Here is a 16,579-nt window from a genome sequence, read left to right on the forward strand (position 1 = left end):
TATGGCATCTATGGCATTATCCTATTGAATATTACTAGTAGTACACCCTAGATAAACTGTGTTTGTGTCTTTATGTAATTGTAATATTATTGAAAACAGAGCTATAGGATCAACTTATGTATTGAACCATTATGAGTAATAATTGAAATGTGTTTCTCTCTGTCTCATCACTAAATCCCTAGTTTTTCAAATATGATTGTGAAATAAGTATAACCTTAAAATGTACTTACTCAGTGAGTTGAGGAAATCTATACCAAGCTCAATAAGATCATAATTTAAAATTTTATTATCAAGCTAGTTTTGGACTAATAGTCTAAGCACTTGGAAGCTAATTAGACGAAAGTTGAAGAAGGCAATGAATGCGAATCTTGTGATGTTTTAATTTTGGTAACTCGAAGTATTTTATTTGAAACTCTTCCTATGTTGTGCTTTGTTGCAAAATTTTACATAGCTCATCTCAAGCATGGATAAAAGAGGAGAGTTGTTGCAAAAACATTATATTCATTGCATAAATCGTATGTGTAAAATTTCTGTTTGTTTTTTAAGATTGACAGTTCTCTGTAATTTGTCTTATGCTCCATTGGATTAATTATTCAAACTGATGGATATAAATGCTTGTGGTGTCTCTATGATTGATGCTTTTCTCTTTGGTGACCAGAATTGGATTGGTTTTAGCATAACCAGTTCCAAAAGAACCCTGATTAAGCTTTTATCGTTGAGCTGCTGTTAGTGCAAGGGAAAAATTGAAAGCTCGACAGATGCAGGTTCAGCTCGAATAAGTGTAGTAATAACTTGTTGCAATATTTTAAACACTTGCTTATATAATCATACCGAGCTTGAATATTTGGGGTTCAAGATCGATACGTTTAATTTGAGTTCAATTAGTTATGTAGAATATTTTACAAGTATAAACAAATAGTTTAAGTTACATAATTTGATTTTAAAACTTATAAGATATATAGTTGTGTTAAAAACTTGGTACAGGAAGTTTTGCGGCCTAGTCCTGCACAACTTGAATCTAACTAATTGAATAATTGATGAACCGATATATATATAAAAAAGAAAAAGAAAATATATAGTTGCAAATTTGAACTCGAGCTGGCTTCAATACTAACTGTGCTATGGAGGGGAGGGACTTTTTTTTTCGGTAGAGTGGAGGGGAGGGACTTAAATTTCATTCCTGAGTGTCCTTTTGCTATTAAAACCAATTACTAATATTGGTCATATAATATTCTCGTGGTATTGTTGGTATATATTTCCCCCTTAAATTTATTAAAAAGTAATGTTATTTGAATTAATTTAAAAGATATAAAATTATAAAATATATTAAAAAATATAGAAGAAGTAAAATGACATTATTTTAGAGTATAGAAAAAATATATAATATTTTAGAAATTTCATTTTCCTCTTGCAACATGAATTTTACTAAAATATATTGCATGATTTTTTCCAATGTCGTTTTGGGGTTGTAGTTAATAACTTCATCTCATATTTGAAGAGAAATGTTAATTCCTTAAACAATACAAAGTTGACTTTTTTCCAGTAAAATGATTTAGTTTTTCAATCAACCTAAAAATATATTGGGTTATATTTATCTTATGTTGCATAAGATAAATAAGTTTCCTACACACATAAAGTAGAGGTGGGTCCCACATCTATTTTTTCTCTCTACTCTTACATGTGAGTCTCACTTGTAATTTTATTTATATAACATGAGATAATCATTTTCTTACAACATAAGAAAACATAACCCAAATATATATTTGATGTCTATTAAATTAACAATATATAAAGATTAAATAAATAAGATATAGTAATTGAATTAGGATTTGAAAATTGGATAAAAAATAGATTTAAACATGATAAAATTGATTTTGTTTTCTAGTCAATCTCTAATAAATTTGATGCTTAGCTTACATTGTATAAAAAATGGTAAATAGAAGTATCATGTTGTACAAAAATTGTACAAACAAAGGATATATCTTGCTAAAGTTAGCAAGTTAATGATATTTTTGAACTTCAAGTTCAATTATGCTTGTATGTGGACCTAAATAATTTATTTGGTTTTTTTTTCGTTCAAAATAATTTTTCGAGATTCATTAAACTTCTGGTTTTCTCCCCCTAATGACGGAAGATGTCCTTCATTAAATATTTAAGTGGACATAGTTGGCTAATTTAATCTATACCCCACAAGAGAATGGATTCGAACCTCGTTTACAAATGTAAGGACTTTGTTTGTAGGCGATATATAATCTCTCCAAGAAATTCTCAAAGAGGTTGGGGGTCTTCTCGAATCCTAATGAGATACCGATATCTACTCTCACTTAAACTTTTTCATTTAAAAAAAAAAAAGTCGTGGATACTATTGTGATTATCTGAATTCAGAGGCGAGTATCTTTTGCCAAAAAGATATATATGAGTAAATGATGTGATTGAAAAAGTAGGCCTTCCAATTTCAGGAGGAGAGATACTCTCACTACCAAAATTTTCTATTACCAACTTACTACATATCCAATAACCATTAGATTAATATTTTCTCTCTCTTCAAAAACTTTTTAACATTCTCTCTCTTTAATCCAATTGTGATGTAATGGGTAATAAGTTAGTAGTGAAATTTTTTGATAGTTAGAATATCCTCACTCCAATTTGAGATAATAACATGACTTAATTAGTTGACAATGCATGCATGGCGGGAAATATAAACAGAAAATGAAAAGAAAACACCAAATAAATAATAAAACCCAAGAAATCCTCCACCTTCTTCATTCTTTCTTTCTAAAGCAAGAAACTCAACAAACAACACAAACCAAACCCTCTCATTCTCTACCCTCTCTCTCTCTCTCTCTCTCTCTCTCTCTCTCTCTCTCTCTGTGATGGAAAACATCAATTCCACTCGCCTCCTTCTCCTTCTCATCTTCTCCCTCACAATGCTCACAATCACCGCCACCGCCAACCCAGCACCACCACCACCAATGCCGCCAGCAACAACGCAACAACTGAATAACATAATCGATGGTGCGCCGCTGAATAACAAAGCTATCCTCCCCTCTCCCTCTTCCTCGACGACGGCGTTCATGCCTCATGGCGGAGACACAGTACTGGGGTGGAGCACTTCCAACGGCAACTGCACTTGCCTCAAGGTGGCACTCTTCATCTTCTTCGTATGTTTCGCTTTTCAAGATCTCTTCTTTGTAGAGCGTCGTCCAACTCCCTTAACGCTTCCTGAGATTAGCGATATCTTGATTTGGTGTTTCTTGAAAGCCTTCTGTTGCTTTATCATATATTGTTTGTTCAAGTGACCCACACCTGATCAGTCTTTTAGTTCTGCTATTATATTCTGCATGCACTCTCATTCTTTTTACAATGGAACACCAATAGAATAGAATAATAGAATAGCAATGAATTTTGGTTTCTTTTTCTTTTTCAATATTGAACAAATGATGTGTATAGAAAATTGAAGGAGCCAAGATTTTACAATGTGATGATTTTTTTCTTTTTCTTTTTTATGTTTCTGCTTTCATATATTTTGTCTCTAGCTCTTTAAATTTTCTCCAGCCTCAATTCTTTTAGGCACAGATTAATTATTTCTTATTTAAGATTAATTCTTGCATGGTAATAATCTGTTCATTTCGAGAATATACGGAACCTCCTTTTCGCGTGGAGCAGCCAAACTTTTAACATTAAATTAAACAGCAAGTTTTTTGTGGGAAATTATTTTATAATTTGTTTTTGTTTATAATATTTTATTAAATAATTCTTTAAAGTAATGCATTATTTGAACAAAATTTGAACAAAATTCATTCGTATTAATTTTTTTGTTTTCGAAAAATACTTCTAAACAAAAAAGTTGTTCTTTCAAATCTTTACTAAGTCGTAAATTTTTGCATATCAATGAAACTGATCAAGCTTGATCTTTAATTTATCCAATTTTCAAATGATCTGAAACAAAAGCTCGACGACTTTTTTTTATAAACGATGAAACTTAATTTTGACTTATTTTTATATTTTGCGCTGTATGCTTAGTAAGAAATTAAACTTTTAACATATTACTTCAATCTTACGAACTAAAGGTTGGTGCTGATACAATTCCAATTTCTTTTAGTATGTTGAATAAAAAAATGAATTTTTATTTTATTTTATGTCTTTAAAAATGAATTCATTGATTAATGTTAAATGATATACACTGACAGGACAAGGAAAACAACATAGAACAGCTATTTTGTATGCTGTTTAGTAGTTGATGGACAATACAAACAATTTTGTATTGTACTTGTATATTACTTGATATGTGTATTGGACAAAATAATACAAAATTTACTATATATGATACCATTTGTGTTGTGCTTGTTTGCACTAAAAATGCATTTGACAAGATTTTGATATTTTTTATTATTTTAATATTTATTTAATCATTTAATTATGAATAAAAAATAAAATTTAATTATAATCAACTAAGCATTAATCATATACTTAATGCTAAAGAAGCAGTTTCTGTAATTTCTGGGTTAATGCAGTTTTCAGCAACATCAGAGAGGATTTCTATTAGCCTTCATGTGCTGAATGGCCAACCTCAATCTTATAACAAGAAAATCATAAAATAAATGGACTACAAAGGTGATGAAGCAGGCAGATTATTGATTTCATGACAATTAAAACCAACAAAATTTGTGGCTATGAAATACAAATAACAGAGATCAAGAAACAGTAATTTGTAAATATGATTTCATTTTCAAACCAAAAACAGGAACAGGGTCAGGAATGATACCTTGAAAAGAGGTCCAAGAAATCCAGCATCAATGACTTCAGATATATAGTTACAGATTCTTGTTGGATCAAGAATGCTAAAGAAATTAACTCGACTCTTGAAACCTTCAAAAAATTACCAAAATGTAGAAAAGTTCAAAAAAAAAAAAAACTGTAAAAGGTAAAATCTCCAAACACAGAAAATATCCTAATGTGCCATACCTCTTGGATATATTGTGTGCTTACTGCACCACAGCTTTCCATGGACAACAGATCCCAAACCTATAGGCTTGACAGAAGTACCAAACATTTGCATTAGGCAGCTTTCGCCTGCCAAAGATATACTTGTATTTGTTGTGTCTGAGACTTCCTTTTTCAATACATTGTTGGGCTGCTTTCCAGAATGTGAATCCATTTGCAGATCCACCGCAAATTTTCCACCATATGAACATCCCTTGTACGTGATGAAAAATCTGTCTTCACAACAGAAGACAAGTGTGATAGGATACTGTCACCACCAAGTTCCATGTTGTCCTGTTCCTTTCCGGCCTCTGAACAACATACTTTTTCCTCTACTGAAACACCCTTAATATGATGGTTATCAGCAATATCCATCAAACAGTTTTCATTTTCACCAGACATAACATCAAGATTTAAATCCAGAGAAGCTGTCTTATCCACCTTATTATCAATATAAGGAATCTCAGTTACATTTAAATTTGAACAATACCTGGTTCTTGTACCAGTTGAGATTTCCACTTCTTCATGGCTCTTGGTTTCGTATATGTCTCTCTCCATGACTGATTTATCTATGCAAACTTCATTGGCATCAGCAGAAACCATTCCGAAGTTTTTATTTGCCCACACCTCGATAGCAGGCAATTCTCCTCCTAATGCTTCAATCAATTTATTTAGCTCGTTTATAGTATATCGAAGCAGAACAAATCTTTTGTCCGTTCCGCATGAGCAGAACAAATTTGTGTGCTTAAGACAAGAATATCTGTCAGGAGAGCAATCACAACCTACAGCAGATAGGTGCAAGTCATAGAAACAAAAGAAGCATTCTCTCTCCTTGTCCAAATCAAACCCACTGTCCATATTCAGCAACTTAAAATGAGTTGGAAGACAGTTTAGCCTCTCTTCTTCCATCTTTACTCTTGTCTGTAAAAAATAAGGGTAACAAGAATTAGATATCTGCACGGTGACTAAAACTAATTAACAAACAAATTAGTTCCAAAACTTTATGGAGCTTTCAAAATTTGCAGATGTGGGTATAATATGATCAAAGAGGAGAGAATGAGAGAATCATTACCTTAACTGCCTTGGTAAGAACTCCATCTTTCCCACACACACTTCTCCAATTCAAATTTTTTGGAGTTTCCTTTCCAAAAAGAGCTAGCTGTGCAAGGGCTCGTACAGCTTCCTTTGCTGATCCAAATAACAGCTTGTCGTGTGACAATGATGTCTTACGGCATTGCAAACTGTAAAGCTCAACAGCATTCTGGCCATGCATTAACCAATCAACAGGAGCCACATTCACTGCCTCTGCACAATTGAAAGCCACAATTGAAGCCAGAGTGGTATGCCCTTGGAAAGGTAATAACAAATTCCCCAGAATGCTGAACAGTACGATACACAGGAACTCCCTCAGATTTATGAATTGAAGGAGATAACTGAGTAACCTGCTCAAAGAAGAAAATCATAACCATTAAAATCAGAATAAAATTCGCAAACTTAGAAGCTATGTACTGTACATAGAATGCTAAAATATCTAACACTTCTATAAGAACTGAACACATGCACTGGGGACTTCTGGATATAAACTAGGGTTATCATTATTAGTAGAAATACAAATATCAAAATTCAGCCAAAGGAGGGAAAGGTTATAGACACATTGATATGAGTGAACATCACTGCAGCAATAACAGAGTTGAAATTTTATGTTCATACAGCATGCATCATAAGGGATATTTGTCATGAGGAACCATCAAGTCGTTAAGATGATGCCAACTCTCAGTCACCACTTTTTCCCAAACACACTAGCAGCATAGTTGGTCAGAATCTAAAGTGAGCTTCAGTTCTTAGGGATAATAACTGATAATTTCTCTCTCTTACTCATAATTTAATACCTAATTACTATAGCTTCCACTTTACATTCATACATATAAAGGGATCTTACACCAGACTGATTACACCTTCAACCGATCAAAAAGTTATCATGATTATAGTTTTCTTAACTTCCATAAGTGCGTTGAGCATTCGTAGCACTCTGCACCCATAGAATATATGTTTTGCATCAACAAAAATCTCATTGCATTCATGAATTCTCTATGTGGAAACAACAAAGTATCACTAAAGCAACCAATAACTCAAAATACTAGTCAAAAATTGAAAGCAATAAGGAAAGTACAAGTTGTAGCATTCTACCAGTTCATTGAGTAGATTTGGTTGTTCCTCAAATAAATCAGGCAAGTTCTTCCTCATTGAATCTTCAAAAACCGAAGCATGGCATCCAGGTACTCCATACCATACTTTTGGGTCACCCCAGTGCAGATAATTAAGCGAATAAAGGTGATGATCCTCAACATGCTGTTCCAATGACAGTGTGTTATCTTTCGAGAAAATGTTAGGATTTGAAATGAAAGAAATGCAAAATTCAAGACCACGACATATTGTCATGAATCAACTATCCCAAAAACTTAAGTTGCGAAGACACATGAATGGTTTTATATTACATTTCTAACATGTCTCCTCACACAAAAACCATTTCGGGTTGAAGCATGGATAATTGACCGGCCCACCTACCTTGTACTAAATTTCCTTTTTTAATAGAAGAATGGACGCAATAAGGATTGAATTCAAGACCACTTGGTTTTAAAGGATCTAATACTATATCATGAACCAATCATCCCCTCTATAATCTCGGTTACTTCTAGATATTTATTGTGTCATGTTCTTTCGTGACTGAAAGGTCATGGGTTCGAATCCAGGAAACAGCCTCTATACAATTATGCAAGGGTAAGGCTGCGTACAAGAATTTCCTCCACCCCACACTCGCTAGTCGGGTTTAACGGGGAATGGTTTTTTTTTTAAACAACGAATGTTAAAAGTTTCAACCCAACTTTCATGAAACTTAACTTAAACTCATATAACACTCTACAAAGAGATACATACAAAGAATTGAGGCAAAATGAAAATTGGTAATATTCCATGTCAGTCTTAAACTTTTCCTTTGACATGGAAAAAAAGTAATTCTAACCACTTACCCAGCAAAATGACGAAAAGCACATGCCAACATACAGCCATGGCACTAGAACTCCTGAGATGTCGCTTCCTTCAAAACTAAGTACAGAACCTGGCAGTCGCGGGAAGTTATTTAGATTCCATCCAGACAGGGCATACTGATCTGAATCACTCTTAGTTAAGGATGATGTCTTAGGAAAACCACTTCCAAGTGCTCCAGTTTCCAAGTCAGCTCCATAATACACCTACAATATAACAGAATCATATGTATACTATTGCAAAATTATGTGACAGTAAAGACCAACATAGTTGTCAAAAAGAGATGATTAATACCTCAACCTCATCAGTTGGTTGCTCAATTATTCGCCAGTATTCACCTTCAATTTCCACCTCAGAGGGCTCCCCTCTCTTTTGGTGGTTACTATCACTAAGTTTTCCATCTTCATTGGTATCTTTCAAACCAAAGTAGCATTCCTTAAAAAAATTAGCATATTGCTGAAAGTCTTTAAGCGTGAAGTCCAACCCTGATTGAAATCCAAATTTCTCATCAGATTCAGAAGCATTATTAGCTCCAGAAGCTGAATTGGCAAGACTCCTGCATGTGCCTGTTTTGGAGTGCTTTCTACGTTTTCGTTTTTTTCCCCTACTTTTTTTCCTCATAGGTTCCCTATTTTGAAGTAAATCAATATACTGAGTACGGGTGGGAAATTATGCATTTTCCCATAGATCCTTCTCCTTAAGAGGGCAAGGTGGAACCCAGCAAGGTGGAGGGACAATCCTACATATGCCATAGGGTTCAGCATGGGGACGTATCTTTGCTATGTAACTGAGTGTATCTTCAAACTCCTAAATAAGAAGAGTAAAAATAAGAAACCAGAATTACTCAAAATACAATATGACTACCACAAAAGCAACAATATGAAGATGGTAATAATAACAAGTACTTCAACAGTCGGATAAAACACAGGGGCTTCATCAATAATAGGCCGACATGCTTCAACTGGATCCCATCTAGCTGATGTCTGCAACATGACAACAATAATCAACATACGAAAAAAGAATAGACAAAAATCAAATCTCTCTCTCTCTCCCCCCTATTTATATAATAGTCATTCACTAACTTTCAAAACATTCTTTTCTTCTATACTATAAGAAATTTGTTTAAAAAACTTAATTTAGTCATTGACTTCATCTGAGTATACCATTATGCTTTGAATAGGATGGGAATCAGATGATTCAAGTTAGACTCACCACATGGTCATCAAGATAAGTATTGATTGCTTGTTATTTTGAACACTCATACTAAAGAAGTTTATCTATTTTGAGAAACGGAGGGGAGGGGAAGAGGGTCAGTAGAAAATACCTAGAAAAAATTAAAATACAGGTGTTCAAATGTTAATTCCATCAAAATTTCAAACAAGTGGTTCCTATTTGATCCGAATATTCATGGATCGTCAAAGCATTAAGCATACTCAACATGGCAGACCATACTACATACCTTTTTACTTCTCAGACTGCCAAAAGACTCAAGTGCATTGCTATTTTTTAGCTTGGGCCTAAAAGGATTATCCTGAAAAATATGTAAGAATGCTAAATTTGTTAAAATTAGCAGCCTCACTAAAAGTAATCATGGATATTACAATCCAAATATTGCCAATGGGTTTGGTACAAACAAAACAGTTTAATGTCAAAGAGATCAAGCTGTAGCAAATAGAAAATATGAATGCGATAAATGCACCAAAAGTACGCCCAACAGCAAATTATATATGAATTTGAACACAAAAATCAAACTTTAAAATATAATAGATATAGTCATGCATTCATATTACAAAAACTCAAAATCATGAGTCAAATTCCAAAGTTCCTACTAAAAACAGAATAGTAACCCAATCACAGAATAAGTCCAATCTAATATCCTAAAATAAGTTATAAAAATTTGATGTCCTTTGTTTGCTTATACTGGTTGGGTATTAGTAGCTGATACCAGAAACAAGTCTTATATTTGACTGAAGTTGCAAGGAGGACCTCTCTGATCACATAAGCTTCCTCAAAGAAAATGAAGATGTCCTTTCTGCAAGCTAAACCAAAAAAAAATGAAGATGGCCTCTGAAATTTCAACCAATTTGGAAAAAAGGTTAGTTCTCATGTATCAGAAATGGGAAGCGGTGGAAAAAGGAGGATACTAGCTACATAAAGTAGGTGTATGCTCAGATTACAGTTGTACTATGTATAGTATGTACTTTCTGTTATCAAATTTAAAAGGATTTAAATTTATGACTTTTAATATATGTTCAACCATCAGAATTGCACGTGATAGAACCAAGGTATTTGCCATTTGGCAATGGAACAAATGTCTGTTTCAGAGGCTGATGAAATTATCTGAGAGTACAATAGAGAAAAGGGGAAGAAGGGTCATGTTTTTTTTTTTGAAAAAGGGGTCATATTTCATTCTGCTACAGACTACCATTGAATCTGCATCAAAGTACGTGCAGTTAACATATTCAATTCCAAAACTTCAAACCTTATAAGGACAACTGCTATGAATATATATTACATAATATTGACAGCAGAATAAATAAAATTCCCTTAGTTGTTTACATGGAAAGCAATTCTTCATTTACCTACTCCAATCAATTTTCTACATACAAGTTTAATGACCTTACCAAATGTTCTCATAAAGGCCACTTAAACGAGGCCAGTTCAATAGCAGGAAAAAAACAAAAGACAAAATGCTTCATGATCTTTACCTGCGCAGGGTCTTATACGCATAACTTCTTATAAGATAATGATAGCTGTGAATTCAAGCTCAAGAGACCACGAAAAAAAAAATCACAAACCTTGAGAAAGCAACCCAGTTGAAGAAGATGAAGGTTCTTGGGCTGCTTTGATAATGAACGAAAAGCCTTCCTTTCTAGATGAATGAAAAGTACCATGCTTCTGTAACAATGGCACATGTCAGAAACAGAGAAAAATGAATCAAATTACCAAATTAAAGCATAAGAGAGTACCTGGGGAAAAGAGTTGCGAAAGATGGTTTGGTGGAGTGTAGGAGAATTCTGCAGGGACGCCATTGTTGCAAAGAAAACGGAAGCACGATATGTAAGGAAGTGCAAGAAAAAATAGCGATGCGATGACTATAGTTTATGAAGAAACCGAGAAGGTGAACGAAGACGGAAGCACGACAAGTAATTCGTTTAAATTAGAAAAAAAAGACGAAACAGTGTCGTTTAGGTGCACAGTAGATACATCTATCTAAAGTTACAGCAGAAATTTTATTCCCCAAAGAAATATATAAAATCTCTCAGATGTATATTTATCAATTTCTGAAGTTGGTAGAACATATATACGAACACAGTTAGTATTTTGAACAGTATACACATTCTTCATCAAGTCTTTATCATGCATAAAATTTAAGCAACAGAGATTGAAGTGCCAACATCTTTTGTGCCATAATGAATCCGTAAGAGAATTTGGTAGAGCATGCTCAAATTTTGGTCTCTAGTGAAAATTTCTATCCTTAATGGCAAGGGTCATCAATAAAGAATAAAGAAATATATAAAATCTCTCAGATGTATATTTATCAATTTCTGAAGTTGGTAGAACATATATACGAACACAGTTAGTATTTTGAACAATATACACATTCTTCATCAAGTCTATATCATGCATAAAATTTAAGCAATAGAGATTGAAGTGCCAACATCTTTTGTGCCATAATGAATCCGTAAGAGAATTTGGTAGAGGATGCTCAAATTTTGGTCTCTAGTGAAAATTTCTATCCTTAATGGCGAGGGTCATCAATAAAGAATAAAGAAATATATAAAATCTCTCAGATGTATATTTAACATTAGATAAAAAAAAACATAGATATTGGAGGAAGTTCCAAATTACTCCGCAGCTAGCGTGCAGTTAATAAGCGTATTACACAATCATTTATCAATAATCAAGCGTTGAAGTTGCCAAAAGAAAGGTTATCCATTGATTAATAACAAGTACAATTCTACAGTGGCGAATCAACTATGGCAAACACAGATAGTTGTTAAAAAGAAAAATTAAGTTGGGCAATCTTCAGTAGGGATTCCCTCTTCAGCTATTGAGACCCCCTCAGTGGCGTCCTCCCCAGCTGTGTCTTCAACGTTATTCTAGATGAAGAATCCTCACCAATACCTTCCAAAGGAAGTGTTGCCAATAACACCATCGCCAACGATGGGATCCGCACGACGGGATCTCTACGGCGTCAGTAGGTTCGCCATCTACGGGTTGCTCTCCGCTCAGCACATGGTGGTCGCCTAAAGGTGAGTCACCGAACTTGGCTGGTTCTTCCTCTACATCATCCTCTTCCTCATCAGAGTTAGGCCCTTCCTGTATCACAGTCGTCTCGCCATTATAGAGTTTATGAAGCAAGCATTTCCCTTCCACCACATAATCGGCACTCAAGCCCGAAGCATCTTTCTTAGGATATCAAAATTGAACCTGATTCAGGGCGTTGTTAAAAGAATCATAAAAAACTGAAGGCAAGGCAAGCTCCAGCTCCTGTACTCGCCCAGAAGCTTTTTTAAGATCCTCTTGGGCGGCATGCAAGTTACCACATACGCCAGTTATAACAACCCTCAATAGTAAATTAAGAGAAATGAATTAATTAGGTGGTTAACTAGATTAAATACTTATTCAATGAAATTGTGGGAGTTAAATTAATAGACTCATATGAAAAATAGTAAGAGAATATAGTTCATGTCATACAAGTCTAATAGGACTCAAATATAATTATTAGATATAATTAAGAACATAAATAATTATATGGAGTAAGTTTGGGTTTACCTTGGTAATTAGGCCTAAATATAATTTAGGTTGAATAATTAATTAGTTTAGAGAAATTAGTAAGTTCAAAGTATCTTTAAATGATTTAAATGATACTTGGATTAATTGTTAAAATTAAGGAAAAGATGGATTAATTATTAAGCAATAAGATGAGTTTTGATTAGTAAAAAGTCAAACAAAATTCTTAGTCTTAATTATTTAAGTTGCAATGTTATGTCTTCTTTAAATTGCCATGTACGTAACTTTAGTAAGAAAGATGAGGAAATTTGATAGAATTGAACCAATAAATATTTAAGATGATACTTGATTAGTCAAATGAAGAATTAAAGAACCAATAGTATTTAATGTTGACAAATCTATATTTGGTGGAATTGAGTACTTTATCACCAAGTTTCATTAAAAGTCATTCACCAAATTGTTGTACGCTGCTTCATGAAGTTTTTATGCCTTCCTTCCTTTCTTATCACTTATGTGGGCCGTAGAGTTTAAGAAGAAAGCAACAAGCAAGTAGTTTGGTTGTTTAAACCAATGAGAAAGTGACATGTTGTCAAATAAATAAATAAATAAATAAACTAAGACTACTTGGCTTCAATTAGGCGGTCCCTTCTCTTCCTTTCTTTTTTTTTTTCACGCTGCACTCCTATTTCTTTCTTCTTCCTTAGTTCGTGAGCTTCAATGGAGAAAGGGCCAGAGAGAACTTGATGATTTGGTCACCATTTCATCTAGACTCCAACATAGAAAAGGTAGCTTAGCACCCCATCATTCTAACCCACCATTTTTCTAACTTTGGGAAGCTTTAAATCTCTTCTTTTCTCCTCTGGACAGCAGCGCCTGCACATGGAAAGGAAGGAGAAAATGGATTGATTCCATAGTTCTAAGCTTAGGGAAGTCATCAATAGTTATTGGTTAGGCTATCTAAGGTATTAAACCTTCACTCCCTTGATTAAATTCTTAGAAATAATGATGATATTCATGATATAGGGCTGTTTATGATGATAATTTTGATGTTGGTTTAATGATGAATTTAAGTGGTTTTATTGATGTTTAAGTGGGTTAATGAGTTGTTGTGATGGATTGGTTTTCTATACTACAAAAAGAAATTGAAATCACATAAGGGATGAGTTTAATGAACTCTATATGGTTCAGATTTTGGGTGTAAAGATGTGCACACCAGGTGTTTGTAATATTTCCTAAGTGAAATACATGAAATTGAGATGACAAATTAAAGGTTCAAGTGATAGAAAAATTGAAAGAGAATTCATTAAACCTTGAGCTAGGCAAATCGGTCATCATGTGATAAAAATAGTTAAAGGATGTGTTTAATCAAGTTGTATGTGGAAATGTAAGTGTAATATGATTTAGAGTTGGTTTGTAAAAAGAATGAAGTATAGGAATTTCAAAAGAACTTTATGGACCTTTTAGGATCAACATATGGGCTGTTATGTTTAAAAATTCATATCTGAAGCTACAAGACTTCAAATGGATTGTGGTTTGCGCCAAATTAAAGCCTTAAGTGTCTACTATAACATATCCAAAATTCAGGGGAATCGGAGTTAAGATTAATTTTTCGTGATTAAAATGGCACAGGATGTTGATGCTGTAAAAAATGTGTGTATTTCGGCCCTTTAGAATTAATTGTGCAAATTAAGTGTTTAATTCATTGGTTATGTAAAACAATGATCCTTAGGACATTTAATGATGATTGGCTAGTATTTGAACCAAACATAAAGTGTGAAATCTTAATTAAGTCTAGGATGTAGACTATGTTTATGTTAGAGTTTTGATGAAAAAGTTATGTAATAGTTTATATAAGACTACTTAGTGATCAAACAAGGAATTAACTAAGATGAAATGGTAAATCCATGAGTATATGTATATGTAACTATTCGACCAATATGTATTAAATGGCTAAGGAAATTGATGTTAGTTTTATGTCAAGTTAATGGAATAATAGTGTATGAATGCTTTCACAAGAATTAAGCTAATTAGTTAAACATGACAACCAAAAGAATTGTATATGTGTTTATATATAGAGTTCGGCCATAAAGGAATAATGGGCATAGATTATGTGTTTTCAATTCAAGTGATTGATTTATAGCATTTTCCTAGAATAAGTAAGTATGATTCAAATGGTTTAAGATACGTGAAGCTTTGTTAAAAGTGTATGAAATGTTAACTATAAATTAGTAAATTAATTAACTAATTGAGACTCTAAGTCATAAAGTATAAATTAAGTTGTAAACTTATGGGATGGCATGAACTGTCAAGGGAAATGAAGTTGTCAAGTTGGTTATGAAATTAACATATGAATATACTTATTCGGATTTCAAGTAAGGTATGTTTCATTGGAAATTAATGGTACTTTTATATGTACGGTAACAGAGTGTAATCAGATGAAGTAGGTGGACGAGCAACTTGTAGACAACCAAGTGTACGGGTTATTAAATAGCAAGTTAGCAGCAAGAAAGAGACGACAGGTAAGCTTTCGGTTTAGGAGTTTTCTCAGCCTTTTTGTTCCGCCATGATCAGTGGCGATTATGGTTTCCGTATGGATATAATTGTTGTTAATATTGATACTTTGCGTAGTTGCATTCATATAGTGCATGCATATGATATTATTTTTGTTATGATAAGTTAATATGATATGATCTTCAATGAAATAAAGCCTTGGAAGTGTGAGTTATGGTTTCTGAACAGATTTATGGATATGATCATGGTGTACATAAGGTATAGCCGAGGAAACTTTAGTTCTCTGATCATTATGAGTATGCTATTGATTACGATACGATATTACGAATATAAGATGAAAGCCTTATTTATACATAACACATGAACATACTTAAGATTAATAAGAAGGTACATTATAAGAATAAATGAGAATTATCAGAAAAGATATGTGATACGAAAATTCTAATATGGACTATATGGTGTTATCTATGTCTTGGTACTTGATATTTTCTTGCAGGAAGTGGACTCTTGGGTGGAGACTGCTCCATAAACCCCAAGTTTATTGAGATTCATTCTCACCCCGCGTTATGGGGACATATTTCAGGTATCGCAGCAGTTGACGATCGTTCTCGGGGCAAGAGGCCCGTGGTTGATGAGTAGATCTGAGCATAGATGTTGCCTGCTTATTTTGGGAGTCTGTTGTATATATTGTGACACTGTGATGTATTATGTTTATGTAGGTTGATGTAGGATGTTGTAGTTATGGCACAGAGTCACCTTTTTGATATGATATATATAGAGTTATGGATCATGTATGTATACTACTGTATATGATATGGAATTGTTGTATATTGTGGGTTGTAAGAGCCCCAAGGCATTGCTGGTCCTTGTGTGTGCCACCCATTGGATTATTAGGTATATTTGTGGTATTAGCAAGCTTATGTAAATTTGGGGATTTAAGGAAAAACAAAGGAAACTCTGGCGAATTTTCTGTAGAATTGGCAGATTTTAGGTGAACTTCGGGAGAGCATATCTCCCTCCATAGAGGTCCGATAGGGATGTGCCATACGCCTTTTTGAAGCTTGAGATGTCCCCTACATTGTGTAAAAATATTAGAATTTTATGGGTTGTGCGCAGCCCTGTGGAAGTCAGTGAACACAACTGCCCTGTTTTGCCCTGCACTTGGGGGCTGTTTTGGTTCAGTTTTGGGAATTTTATTCCTGCTTCATTTCTTGGTCAAATTAAGCGTATGATATATCAAATCGAATATTGAGGTGTCTAGTTTATAGTATAAAAATTTGAGAGCAATTGGATGAGTGAATTTTCT

At 33.6% G+C, this 16,579-nt stretch overlaps 1 long non-coding RNA gene and 1 pseudogene across 1 annotated transcript; one reads left to right on the forward strand and one right to left on the reverse strand.

Moving 5' to 3' along the window:
- Positions 1-4,765: 4,765 nt before the first annotated feature.
- LOC133298590 (lysine-specific demethylase JMJ18-like) lies at positions 4,766-13,347 on the reverse strand (annotated as a pseudogene).
- Positions 13,348-13,457: 110 nt separating this feature from the next.
- LOC133298591 (uncharacterized) lies at positions 13,458-16,199 on the forward strand. Its single transcript, XR_009749823.1, has 4 exons — positions 13,458-13,547; positions 13,630-13,724; positions 15,187-15,281; positions 15,857-16,199. It is a non-coding gene; the product is annotated as an uncharacterized LOC133298591 (long non-coding RNA).
- Positions 16,200-16,579: the final 380 nt, after the last annotated feature.

This window comes from Gastrolobium bilobum, unplaced genomic scaffold, assembly GCF_033153095.1.
Source record: "Gastrolobium bilobum isolate Gb01-03AN ecotype WA unplaced genomic scaffold, APGP_CSIRO_Gbil_v1 utg398754, whole genome shotgun sequence".
NCBI classification, from domain to species: Eukaryota; Viridiplantae; Streptophyta; class Magnoliopsida; order Fabales; family Fabaceae; genus Gastrolobium; species Gastrolobium bilobum.